Here is a 12,585-nt window from a genome sequence, read left to right on the forward strand (position 1 = left end):
AATGGTCAGTTTCACAGCCAGGGTTCAATCCTCCAAGGGACCTGCCTTCGACCACCACCCAAGCCACAATGCTTCAGACCCTTATGACTCCTCCTGCATATGGTGGGCTCACTGTATGATGAACCCACGTTCCTCGTTCTGGTTGTGTCCGGCCAGGTCCCATGGGTAAAGGTCCGCCCACCATGTGCTCACCGATAAGCTCCTCCTTCAGGCCTGCATGATGCTTGGTGATGTGTTAATCCCTAAAAGCTCATTAGAGTTAATTAATATTGAGTTGTTCTCTTTTTCTGGGACAACAAAAGGATAAACTCTGGCCTAATGCTGTATGCAGTAATTTTGAATTAAATGAAGAAAACTACATGAACATTTTTCACACTATTACAAATGAACAATACCAATTATTAAAAGTGCACATCTTTAGCCGGGCCATGCCAGGTTTAGGGACTCAAAATGGAAGACATTTGAGGTTTTATATGCGTGCTGCGCAATGCAGAGCTACAGTAGATACGTCGTGACGATACACTTGCTGCCTTTCTCGCTTTGTTCATTAGAAGATTTGCTTGCAGGTTGCTTATGACTAATCGTGACACAAGCTCCTCTGTGAGGCCCTTCAATAATCTACCTGGCCAGCCAGAAAGGCACAGCGCCATTTGTCCTATTTTTAGCCTTCATTCCTCCCTCAGGTACTGTCTGAGCCACATTTATTGATATTCATGACTCATACAAATGCAGCCCATCATTGCGTCATTCCTGGGGGCTGCTAATGTTTAAAGTGACTTAATGTATATAGAGATATTTGTGTACACGGCCATAAAAAGCTGATTTCTCCTTGTCTGATTTTCTGCATTATGGATATTTTTTCACCAAGTAACACAACACTAGAAGAAAGAAGCCCTCGGGAAACAAGTAATATTATGTCATCTATTATGAGGAGAGATGCGAAATGTCTTCTAATGCCACTTGTGACAAGCTAACTGCCCCCATGAACTGGTGGTCACACTACCCTCAGACATTGCAGTTTGACTTTTCTGATTGCTATTGATTGTAGTGCTGTGGAGGAGTTGTGGTCCAGTCTTCTTTGCAGGGCTGATTCAGCTCATATTTCGAGCTTTCGGCACATTTCAGGACCTGCCTCTTATTGAGGCCATCTTATCATTCTGTTTTATTGGTAGTCGCTGACACATTAAATGGGCAATTGCATGGATGTGATCCTTTAAGATCTTTATCATTCATTACTAACTTTCCCATTGTCACACACGTGTGCATGAGAGGCAGCTAAAGGGCCTGAATGAGGGCAATTCCACGCCAGACCAGGGGGTGGCGAAGTGTACTGATGCTTTCTCTCTTTTCGCTGCAGGCCACTTATGGGAAATTCCGCCTGGCCCTGATGACGTCACTTCCGTCGATGTCACTTCCGCTGATGTCACTTCCGGTTCCCTTGGGTTGGGGGTGGTGTTGTTCTTGGATGTTGGGGGTTTCCCTGGTTTTGATGCATGGCCGCTGCTAACATCACATCCATTTCCGGCCCCGATGACGCCACCTCTGGTTCCAACCCCACTGAGGTCACTTCTTCTGCTTTTCCTTAAAACGGCCATCCTTACCTCAGCAATTCAGTTCTGTTCTGGGCTCAAACCGACATATTACTTTCAACAATTTTGCAGCCAGAAAAAATGATACGGGTGGCTGCCCCGATTCTTTTTATGGCTCCTTGTTTATTCATTTATGACACCATCCAGTTCAAGGTGATCATTTAAACTGCATCACTTCTTCCTGTTCTCATTTTACCATGTCACGAATTTCCCCCAGTATATATAGTGCCTTTAAAAATTATTCAGACCTCTTCATTTTTTTCACATTTTATCATGCCGCAGGCCTACCGTAAAATCATTTAAATTGGCTTTTTCACCACATCAAGCAATACTCAGTACCCCAAAATGACAAAGTGAAGTTTGCCTAGTAAAAATAATGAACATACTAAAGTATGACACTGACACAAGTATTCCAACCCATGACTTCTTGCTTCATTGAAGCCCCCTTTGGCCGCAATGCCAGCCTGGAGTTGTCTTAGATTTGATGCACATACGGATTTGGGGATTTTCTGCCTTTCTTCTCTGCAGATCCTCTCAAGCTCTCTCAGGTTGGATGAAGACCATGAGTGGACAGGCCTTCTAGAGATGTTCAGTTGGATTAAAGTCTGCACTCTGGCTGGACCTCTCAAGGACATACCCAGAGTTGTCCCTAAGCCACTCCTATGTTGTGCTTGGATCATTTCATCGTTGGAAGGGGAATCATCGGCCCCGTCCAGAGTGCTTTGCATCAAGTTTTCATTAAGAGATATTTCTGTACTTTGCTCCATCCAGCTTTCCCTCAACCGTGTCGACTCTCCCAGTCCCTGATGCTTAGATGCAACCCCACAGCTTGATGCTGCCACCACCGTGCTTCACCGTTGGAATGGTGCTGCACAGGTAATGAGCGGTGTCCTCCAGACATGATGGTAATCTTGGTTTCATTAGACCAGAGAATTTTGTTTTTCCTCTGTTTGGAAGGTCTTTACAAACTCCAAGCAGGTTTCCATGTGTCTTTTAACTGAGAAGAGACTTCTGTCTGGCCACTCTGAAATAAGGCCCAGATTGATGGAGTATTGCAGTGATGGTGTTCCTTTCTCCCATCTCCACACAGGTTCATTGTAGATCAGTACCCAGAGCTTAACAAAAAATGTACTTGCATTGCAGTTTTCACACTTTCATTTGAAATATTAATTCAGCGACAATATGGGAGCAACAGACAGAATCAGAAAACTTCCAGTGGAAGTGCGTGGGTTGTTTGATTGTTCATTCCTGTTATGGTTTGGCAGGGTTTGAGGCCTGGTTTTAGTTTCTACAGTTTTTATATGTTTATGTTTTTGGTTTTTTTTTTGACAATTCTTTTGCGGTATTTCTTATTAAATATATTGAAGGCTAGGGGGTGCCAGTGAACCCCAAACCCCAAACACAAATACACCAAACAGTCCTATTGTCAAATAAAGGGGTGTTTATTATACAAATACTGCACAAAAATACCAAAACACAAGTTATCTCTCCTCCAATCCCCTCTCCTCTCTCCAATTCACTGCCCTCCTCCACTTGAGTGTTGTTTGTCCCCCTCCCAGTTCCAACTCACTTGGACAAGAGTGTGTGGTCCCTTTTATTAACATTAACTGCCAAATTTTTTTTCTGAATATTTTCGCTTTATTGTTATAGATTAACATCTGCTTAATAAGGAAAACATATATTTTGAATCTCAGCATTTGTACTTTTTCCAACATTTAAAAATTTTGGCCATCCCCAAATGGGGATCATGACACATACTACCTAGTTTTGGTGCCATACTGGAAAACACTCAACATGTAGTCCAACATTACATTTGCAGCACTGTTATCTTGCGTTAGTCTTACACACTGCACACTTCCCTTGTTTGCCCATTTCTGTGCGTTCAATGTAGTGACCAGTTCCAGAGGTTCTGATATCAACAGGAACACGACTCTTGGCTGGTTTGGAGAAGGATTTCCTCCCGGTTTAAAGTACATGATCCCCAAATGAGGATCGTGGCAGTTAATGGGTTAAAGACCCGGGAGTGTTTCCGGTGCCAGGGGTGTTGCCCCTTGGAATCACTTCTGGGTCACACAGAAGTCCCACAAAACAGAGAGTACATCTCCCTACATCACCTTCTTGTGGCACCCATGGACCCCAGCAGGGCTGTTCTGCTGGACTACAATTCCCAGTATTCTCCCGCTGTTTCCCGTATGGCCACCGATACCGAGGGGTGCTGCTATCTAGCGACTGAGGGGAATAAACACACCCCAGGGACAGGCCTTCACTATCCTTCTCTTTTATACTGGCCAAGGTAAGTGCTACACACATGTCTGGTTGGGACGCCTATCCACTTAAGGTAAGGAATAAACGTCTTTTCTGGATGGGATGTCCATCCATCCATTTGTGACATCCTTCTCTCTCTTGGCTAGGATGCATTTCTGTCCACTCTGGGCCTCCCATCCAGGTAAGATATCTTCCCGTCTCTTTGTCGGGATGCTCATTCATCCCGTGTACCACCTAAAATATCCATCCATCCATTTTCCAACCCGCTGAATCCAAACACAGGGTCACAGGGGTCTGCTGGAGCCAATCCCAGCCAACACAGGGCACAAGGCAGGAACCAATCCTGGGCAGGGTGCCAACCCACCGCAGGACACACACAAACACACCCACATCCACACACCAAGCACACACTAGGGCCAATTTAGAATCGCCAATCCACCTAACCAGCATGTCTTTGGACTGTGGGAGGAAACCGGAGCGCCCGAAGGAAACCCACGCAGACACGGGGAGAACATGCAAACTCCACGCAGGGAGGACCCGGGAAGCAAACCCAGGTCCCCAGGTCTCCCAACTGCGAGGCAGCAGCGCTACCCACTGCGCCACCGTGCCGCCCCCACCTAAAATATGTTTTTGCTAATTTCATTTAGTGGTATTATTTTTAATTTGTGATTTCATTTTTTTTATCATTTTTAAATTTTTTTCTTGCCTTCCATTTATGTTAATTTATTTATTTTTTTGTCTTTTGTATATTGAGCCTACGAAGGCCGAGCCCCCTGATGTTGCACCTGTGGGGACCACATACTCTGCCTATGCATAGACATGAGATGCCTTATTATCAGCACCTGCTTGTGTTGTTCCCTTCCCACTCCTGTACAGATCAATAATCTCTTCTTGTTCTCTTCTTTCTGGAACAGCAAAGGGATCAACTCTGGCCTTAAATAGTATGAAGTAATTTTGCATTAAAAAAAGAACATACATACATACAGTGTGGAGGATGTCTGGGGCTCGTGCCCAGTCAGGACCCCTGGAAGATGGAAGGAACGGGAGAGGAGCAGTACCTCCCCTGGAAAATGTGAAGGAAGCCTCCCTGGTGGGAGCTTGGAAGCTCAATCCTGTAGGAGGCCCATGGCCACCACCAGGGGGCTCATGGACTTTGGCTAAGCCCTGGACTGCAGCACTTCAGCCACACCAGGAAGTGCTGCCAGAACAGGAACCAGGTACACCCGGAGTGCTTCCGGGTGCAGGACTTCCGCCAAAACAGGAAGTGGTGCAGGACGGTCATCAGGGTGCACCTGGAGCACATCAGGGTGCATTATAAAAAGGGGCCACCTCACTCCATTCAGGGAGCCAGATTCGGGAGGCAGAGGACGAAGCTTGCCAGTGGTGGAGTGAGGGCGGCAGAGAAGAAGGAAAGAAAAGACTGTGAGCAATAGTGCTGGTGGGTTGTAATAATAATACATTTTATTTATTCGTAGGCACCATTCTAAACACTTAAGGACACTGAACAATAAATAAAACACACTTTATAAACATAACTAAAACACAAAATTTAAAATCAGACAGAGCAATTGTAGTCAAAGAGAAAAAGCAGTCTTAAACAAATGAGTTTGACATTTGGATTTGAAAAGCGAGAATGAATCAATATATCTAAGCTCGGATGGTAGTGAGTTCCAGAGTTCAGTCGTTTTGCTCCCCATGATGGTAAGATGGACGAAAGGGGACAGTCAAGTGGATGGATGAAGAGGATCTAAGAGTGCGGGAGGGAATGGCAACATGGAGGAGGTCGGACAGATTTGCAGGGGCAAGGCTGTGAGTGGCCTTAAAATTTAACAGAAGAATTTTTAATTGAATTCGGAACTTAACTGGAAGCCAGTGAATCTGCGGCAAAACGGGAGTGATCTGGTGAATAGAGGGGGTTCTAATAATGAATTCTGGACCAGTTGAAGCTTATAAAGAGATCTGCGAGAAAGACCAAAAAAAAGGGAATTGCAATAATCCAGACGAGAGGTGACAAGGCTATGAAGAAGGATAGCAGTGAGAGTGAGGGAGGAGCGAATACGATTCATGTTACGCAAGTGGAAATATGGAGTCCGGGAGATGTTACTGATGTGGGACTGAAAGGATAAAGTCCTGTCAAGGATGACACCCAGACTCTTAACCTGTGGGGAAGGGGAGACAGAGGAATTATCAATAACAAATGAAAAATAATCAGTTTTGGATAATGTTGATTTTATGCCAATGTGGAGAACCTCAGTTTTGTCACTATTTAATTTAAGAAAATTTGAAGAAAACCCGGATTTGATTTCTGCTATGCAATCAACAAGTGAGGAGGTGGAAAGGAAACAGTAGGTTTGCTAGTGAGGTAGAGCTGGGTGTCATCAGCATAACAGTGGAAGCTAATGTTATATTTACGAAAGATATTCCTGAGGGGAAGGAGGTAAATAATGAAAAGGAGGGGTCCCAGGACAGAGCCCACCTGAAATAACAGTGTGTGTGAGGTGCAAAGAACTGTGTTGTGCAGAAGAGAAATAAAAAGCGTGTGTTTGGACTTCTGTGTGTCCTTGTGTCTGACTGTAGTCGGGCTGATCTCCTACAACAACTAAACATTTCTCACACTATTACGAATTACGAATGGACAATACCATTTATTAAAAGTGAACATCTTTAGCTGGGCCATGCTAGGTTTAGAGACTCAAAATGGAAGACATTTTAGGTTTTGTATGCGTGCTGTGCATTGACGAATTACCTGAATAGTAGATACGTTGTGACGATACACTTGCTGCCTGTAAGAGCCATTTTCCTAGTTATACAAGATTCATAAATATTATATTAAGATGACAATGCATAATCTATGGGAGGTTCCTATAACCCCCATAAGTAGAATTGCATTGGTATATTCTTGCCATTTCTATCAGCTTTGAGTAAACATTATTCTTCAGTTAGTGACCAGCCTTGCCATGTGTAAGGTGTAGAAGGCATAAGGTTTTAAACCGTGCCTGGGCACATGGTTGTGCCAACGGGCTTTTGGGCCATTTGAGTGTGTAAAGTAACTCCTAAAAGGGCACTTATTTAAGCGCAGAACTATATGCTTATAGTGTACAGAAGAAGAAGCTAAGAATCTTTAAGTATATAAGAAGTTGAGAACCTTTAAGGATAGAAGAAGAAGTAAAGAAATTTTAAGTACAGAAATAACTAAAATTTCTCAAGAAAAGCTAAGTTTAGAGAAGATACATTTTTCCTTTTTTTTGCCTTTTATTCTACGTGTGTAACAATTTTTCCTTTTTCTTGTGTGGATTATTTGCTTTTAACTTTCACTAAATATTATAAAACATACTTTAGGACTGAGAGATTTCTTTCGGCACGCATTTTACCCGTGCTTGATCTCACCTTATACTTTGGTGGCTACACTGCCATGCTTGCTTTGCTCATGAGAAGATTTGCTTGCAAGTTGCTTATGACTAATCGTGACATAAGCCCTTCAGTAATCAGTAATTCAGTAATGTGAATTTCCCCTTGGGATTAATAAAGTATCTATCTATCTATCTATCTATCTATCTATCTATCTATCTATCTATCTATCTATCTATCTATCTATCTATCTATCTATCTATCTATCTATCTATCTATCTATCTATCTATCTAATCTTCCCGGCCAGGCAGAAAGGCCAGGCGCCAATGCACAGCAGATTCCCGTTGTGTTTTTTTGGATACTGTAAATTCTTCTTTTGACTTTCTGGATTTGGTCTATGCTCTTATTGAAAGGTTTTTACTTTTGGATTATGGAGTTTTTTTTTTTTAATTCCTATTGTGAAAAAGGCGCTATATAGGCGCCGGACCCAACACAGACTGGACACGGAGGCACAAGTAAAACAAACAAAGATTTATTTTTTCCTTCACCTGTGGGCGCACGTCTTCCCCGTGCCCCACAGGCAGTACACAGTCTCAAGCACAAAAACCCCAGATAAAACACACAATAAAGCACTCTCTCTTCCTCCACCACTCCTCCCTGGCAACCTCTTCCTCCTCCTCCCGATTCTGGCTCCTCGAGTGGTGGCTGCTGGCCCAGATGCTTGATTGCCGAGTTCCGGCTGCACTTCCGGGTGTGGTGAAAACACTGCCTACAAGGGCTCAGGAGTTCCAGCTGCAGCCCCCTCAACAGGGCTACCCCAACTCCTATTTCTATGGAGCCCTGTGGGAAACCGAGGCACCTCTCCAACCCAGGGGCGCGGCCATCCAGCGTCCAGGGGGAGGTATTGCACCGTCCATGGCTGCTCCCCCCGAGCATATAACAAAGGGTGTCCCGGCCTGTCATGGACCCCGTCCACCGCCACACTATCTTTAATTTTTAGGGAAATTTGTGAGTTTCAGGGCTATTTTTAAGTTTGTAAAACCCTGTAATCACAACAATTCCCCAATGTGTTTATGAGTTGGCCCTGTCCAGAGCAGGTTCCTGCCTTGAGCCCAAGGTTTCCATCCCCAACCATTCCCCCCCCCCCCCCCCCCCCCCCCCCCCCCCCCCCCCCCCCCCCCCCCCCCCCCCCCTCCCCCCCCCCTCCCCCCCCCCCCCCCCATGACCCTGCCAGATTTACTGTAAATTAAAAAGGAAACTATTCTGTTATATGAATGGCCGCTTACACGTTAGCGTATGTTATTTATGTCCCGGAGCATGTCCACTTGCAATGTTTTTATGACAAGCCACACTTCTTATTTTGTTAAGTTAGTGTCTACTCCAATTTATTTGCATTTTTAATCTGTTTTATTTTTTTTTCGCTACAACACTTTCACATTTGGATTTTTATGTTTTGAGTTTACCGGCCTATTCAGACAGAAACCTAATGGATGAAATGACTTTAGTGCACTGTGCAGTTGGCATGGGATTTCAGAACATTGTGCCTTATTAGTAATTTGCCACTGACTGACTGCTGTCTGCATTTATTTCATTTGCTTCTGCTGGGCCTCATGAGTCATTCTGCTAGCAGATGATCTGAGAATAGGACGAGCCAAGAACTGTCTGTGCAGTCAGCTGGCGGGTAAATATGAGCCAATCTAGATGCCATTAAAAGAAAATAAATGTTCCAAGAATTCATTTTTTTCGCCGTGACTGACAATCGATTTAATACCTTTCTGCGAAGCATTCAAGGCTGCTTTTAGATGTACGTATTGTTAGAAGAATTTATTAGGAACAAGGCAGATGCAATAAATATAAGCTGACAGGTTTTCTAAGCCTGGGTGACTGCCTTCAGTATATTCAGTTTGGGTCTCCTCCATTTTCTTAAAGCTGAACAGATTAGGTTAACAAATCTAAGGCCACCATCCAAAAAAAAAAGCTAAATCTAATCACAAGAGCAGAAGTTCATAAACCAAAGAGTCAGAAATGAACAGTCACAAAATCAAATATTAAAAGTTAAACAAAAAGGGAACCTAAACTGTCAATGCCTCGGTGAGGACCTGACCTCTCATAGGCCGATATTAAGACTAAAGGGCAATCCCTCAGCTGTGATGTCATAGGGGGGGGGCTGCGTCCCTCAGCAGTGATGTCAAGGGAGGGGGTGTGTCCCTAAGGCTATCTTAAATGCACAAGATTTATTAAAATAAAACAATTCTTTAAATAATATACACAATAAGACATCAACTCCAACAAAAAATCTTCAAAAGTAAAAGGTTTAATTTTACAAAATGTGAGGCTCAGAAGAGTGTAAAATAAGGTATAACAAGAAATGGCTAAAAAGGCAAAGACAATCCAAAGCAAACAAACCCCAATGATTGATAAACGGAGCCCAGAGGTCATAAATCCAATAATATTCAAAAGCACAAGACAAACTCACCACAACACAATTGCTTTCACAATGAACCGCAAAGGACTCTGGGTTTCCTTGCCTTTATGGAGCTGAGGACCTGCACCACCCATAAATCAATTGGAACATAAACGAAGATACGCAGATGCATAGAAACTAAATGACCTGTAATATTAACACAAAACAAAGGAAGAAAAAATGAACAAAACAAACATAAAAATGGCAATATGAGAGAAAGAGAGGGGTTGGGCGCATGTGATGATAGCATGTTTCCACACCCACCATGCAACCAACCTCCTGAATTGGGACCCGAGTGCAGTGGGTGACACCATACTGGAACACTGTGATGTTTCTGATGGTGGCTGGAGTGCCAGTCCTGCCACCAACTCCTAGGTTTTCCCCTGTGAGTTGAAGGACCCACTTGCAGGGCTGGATGCAGATTAACGTCATACCCAGGTCAAAGCAACGGCAGATTAAGGACCCAACGGAGTGGAATCACTTCTGGCGCTTACAGAATTTGAATGGGTAACCTTCTGATTGCTGGTGCTGATCCCCAACCTTAGAGCCACCATTCCACACATAACAAGATGGTGCAGTGTTTAAGCATTGTGTTTCATATTTTCTGCATTTGAAGACGCTTTTCTCTTTTAGCGATAAGAGCTTTCCTCTTCCAGTATTGAGGATTTATTGACTTTTGTTTTACTTTTTTTGGATTTTGTGAGGATTATCAAGTGATTTTGATTGCTATTTTAATTTTCCTGTTTTTGTCACCTTCCGCTTGTTTTTGGATCCCATTAAAGTTTTTGCTCTATTTAGATATGGTTCCTATAATGCATTGCTCTTCATTTTGTGTGACCTTCTGCCTGCCTAGTTAATATGCTTGTCAGATTTTAAACTTGTTTGAATAAAACATTTTTACTAACATTTCATAATGTACTTGATATGCTTCATGGTTGTCTCAACACAATGTACTGTGTAACTGTGGAGTGAACGGTCAGTGGCGTTTACTGAGTACCAAAAGTCTGCTGAAAAACGACCCCACAACATGATGCTGCCACCACCATGCCTCTCCTTTGGAATGGTATTGTGCAGATGATGAGTGATGCCTGGTTTTCTCCAGACATGATGCTAGTCTCGTGTCACACACGTGTGTTTGGGAGGCAGCAAATGGGCTTAACACGGTGTAATACGTTGAGTCAGGGGTTGACGCTGTGTATTAACTCCTTTCCTCCTTCCTCTCCAGATCACCAGAAGACCTAAGCCCTAACCAGCTTCCTCATTCCTCTCCAGACCATGCCCTCCTCCTGACCTCACTTCCGCCTCTACTCTCTTGGACCCACCTCTTCTATTCTACCACCTATAAAAACCCAACCTCTACCCTTTTGTCTCCGTCTCATGTGATCACTCTGTTTCACTGCAATATATACGGGGTGGATCCCCAAACCTTTTTCGTCTTTGTGTTCTTATATTTACATTGGGTTTCAGCCGACCAGAGGATCTGATCTTGTTTCTCAAAGATTACGATTCCCTTAGGTGCCTTTTCGCAAACTCCGAAGGAGAGCCTTCTGTCTGGCCACACTAGAGGAGTGTTGCAGTGATGGTTGACCTTCAAGACGTTTCTTCTGTCTCCACACATGTTTTCTGGAGTTCATCTAGAGTGACCATCAGGTTCTTGGTCACCTCTCTTACCATGGCTCTTCTCACCTTATTGCTCAGTTAGGCAGCCAGCTCTATGAAGAGTCACGATTGTTCCAAATTCCCTCCATTTAACCCTTAACTACTCGCACTGGTGTATTTTTGTTCACCAATCTCAGTTATTTTTGTCCAACATCCTTTTACTTGAACCTACTGGCAGCATCTACCATCTATCCTCAGCTTGATCCACTACAAGTACAGTGTTGCAATGGTTTCCCTCCAATGTTTCCCCAGCAGGTTTTATGACTGGATGCACAGTCGCAAGTTCCATATTGTGCATTTGGTACACTGAGAGGGAACTTATGTGTGTACGACTACGATGTGATGTTCTTCTTGCAATGACTTTGTCTGCAAAGAACATTCAACAACTGACTTGAAATGTGATACCTGCAGTGGAGGAAATTGTGACTGGTGACGAATGAGCACTGGACAAGTGGATCAGGTTTGTTTTCAGATCGTCCTAAACTGTGTAATACTATTCAGTAATATGCTATTAATTACATTAAAAAGTATTGTAATATTTCACATTACAACCTCACAGCATGCATATAAATAGCCATTTTAACGCTGGTGCATAAAGAACACAGCGCGAGTACATATGAGATGAGAAATGGTGGGAGTAGTTAAGGGTTAAGAATCATGGAGGCCATTGTGTTCTTGGGAACCTTCAATGCTTCAAAAATTTCTAGTAGCCTTCCCCAGATCTGTGTCTCAATACAATCCTTTCTCTACATTCTGCAGGCAATTCTTCGACCTCCTGCCTTTATTTTTTGCTCAGCTATAGGTTTGTTTTACAGATGTTTTACAGATGGATGTGTGCCTTTCCTAATCATCGTGTTTAGTCAAATGAAACAACCACAGGTGGATGCAGAACAAGATGGAGAAACATCTCAACAATGACAAATAGAATGGGATGCACCGGAGTAAAATTTCAAGTGTCGCAGCAATACTTGTGTTAATACTTCCTGCTAATAAATTTGCAAAAATTTAAAAAATCCTGTTTTCGTTTTGTTATCCTGATGTATTGAGTGCTGCTTGATGTGAAGAAAAAATGAATTTACGGTAAGTGACGGCCTTACTAAATAAGTGTTAGCAGAACAAGGGTGTTCCATATGACTGGAGGAACAGGGTCATCGTCATACTACCCAAAAAGGGAAACCTCAGCAACTGTAACAATTGGCAAGGCATCACAGTGCTATCAGTGCCTAGAAAGGTGTTTACCATCATGCTACTGCGCCACC

Source organism: Erpetoichthys calabaricus, chromosome 13, assembly GCF_900747795.2.
Source record: "Erpetoichthys calabaricus chromosome 13, fErpCal1.3, whole genome shotgun sequence".
In the NCBI taxonomy this organism is placed as follows: domain Eukaryota; kingdom Metazoa; phylum Chordata; class Cladistia; order Polypteriformes; family Polypteridae; genus Erpetoichthys; species Erpetoichthys calabaricus.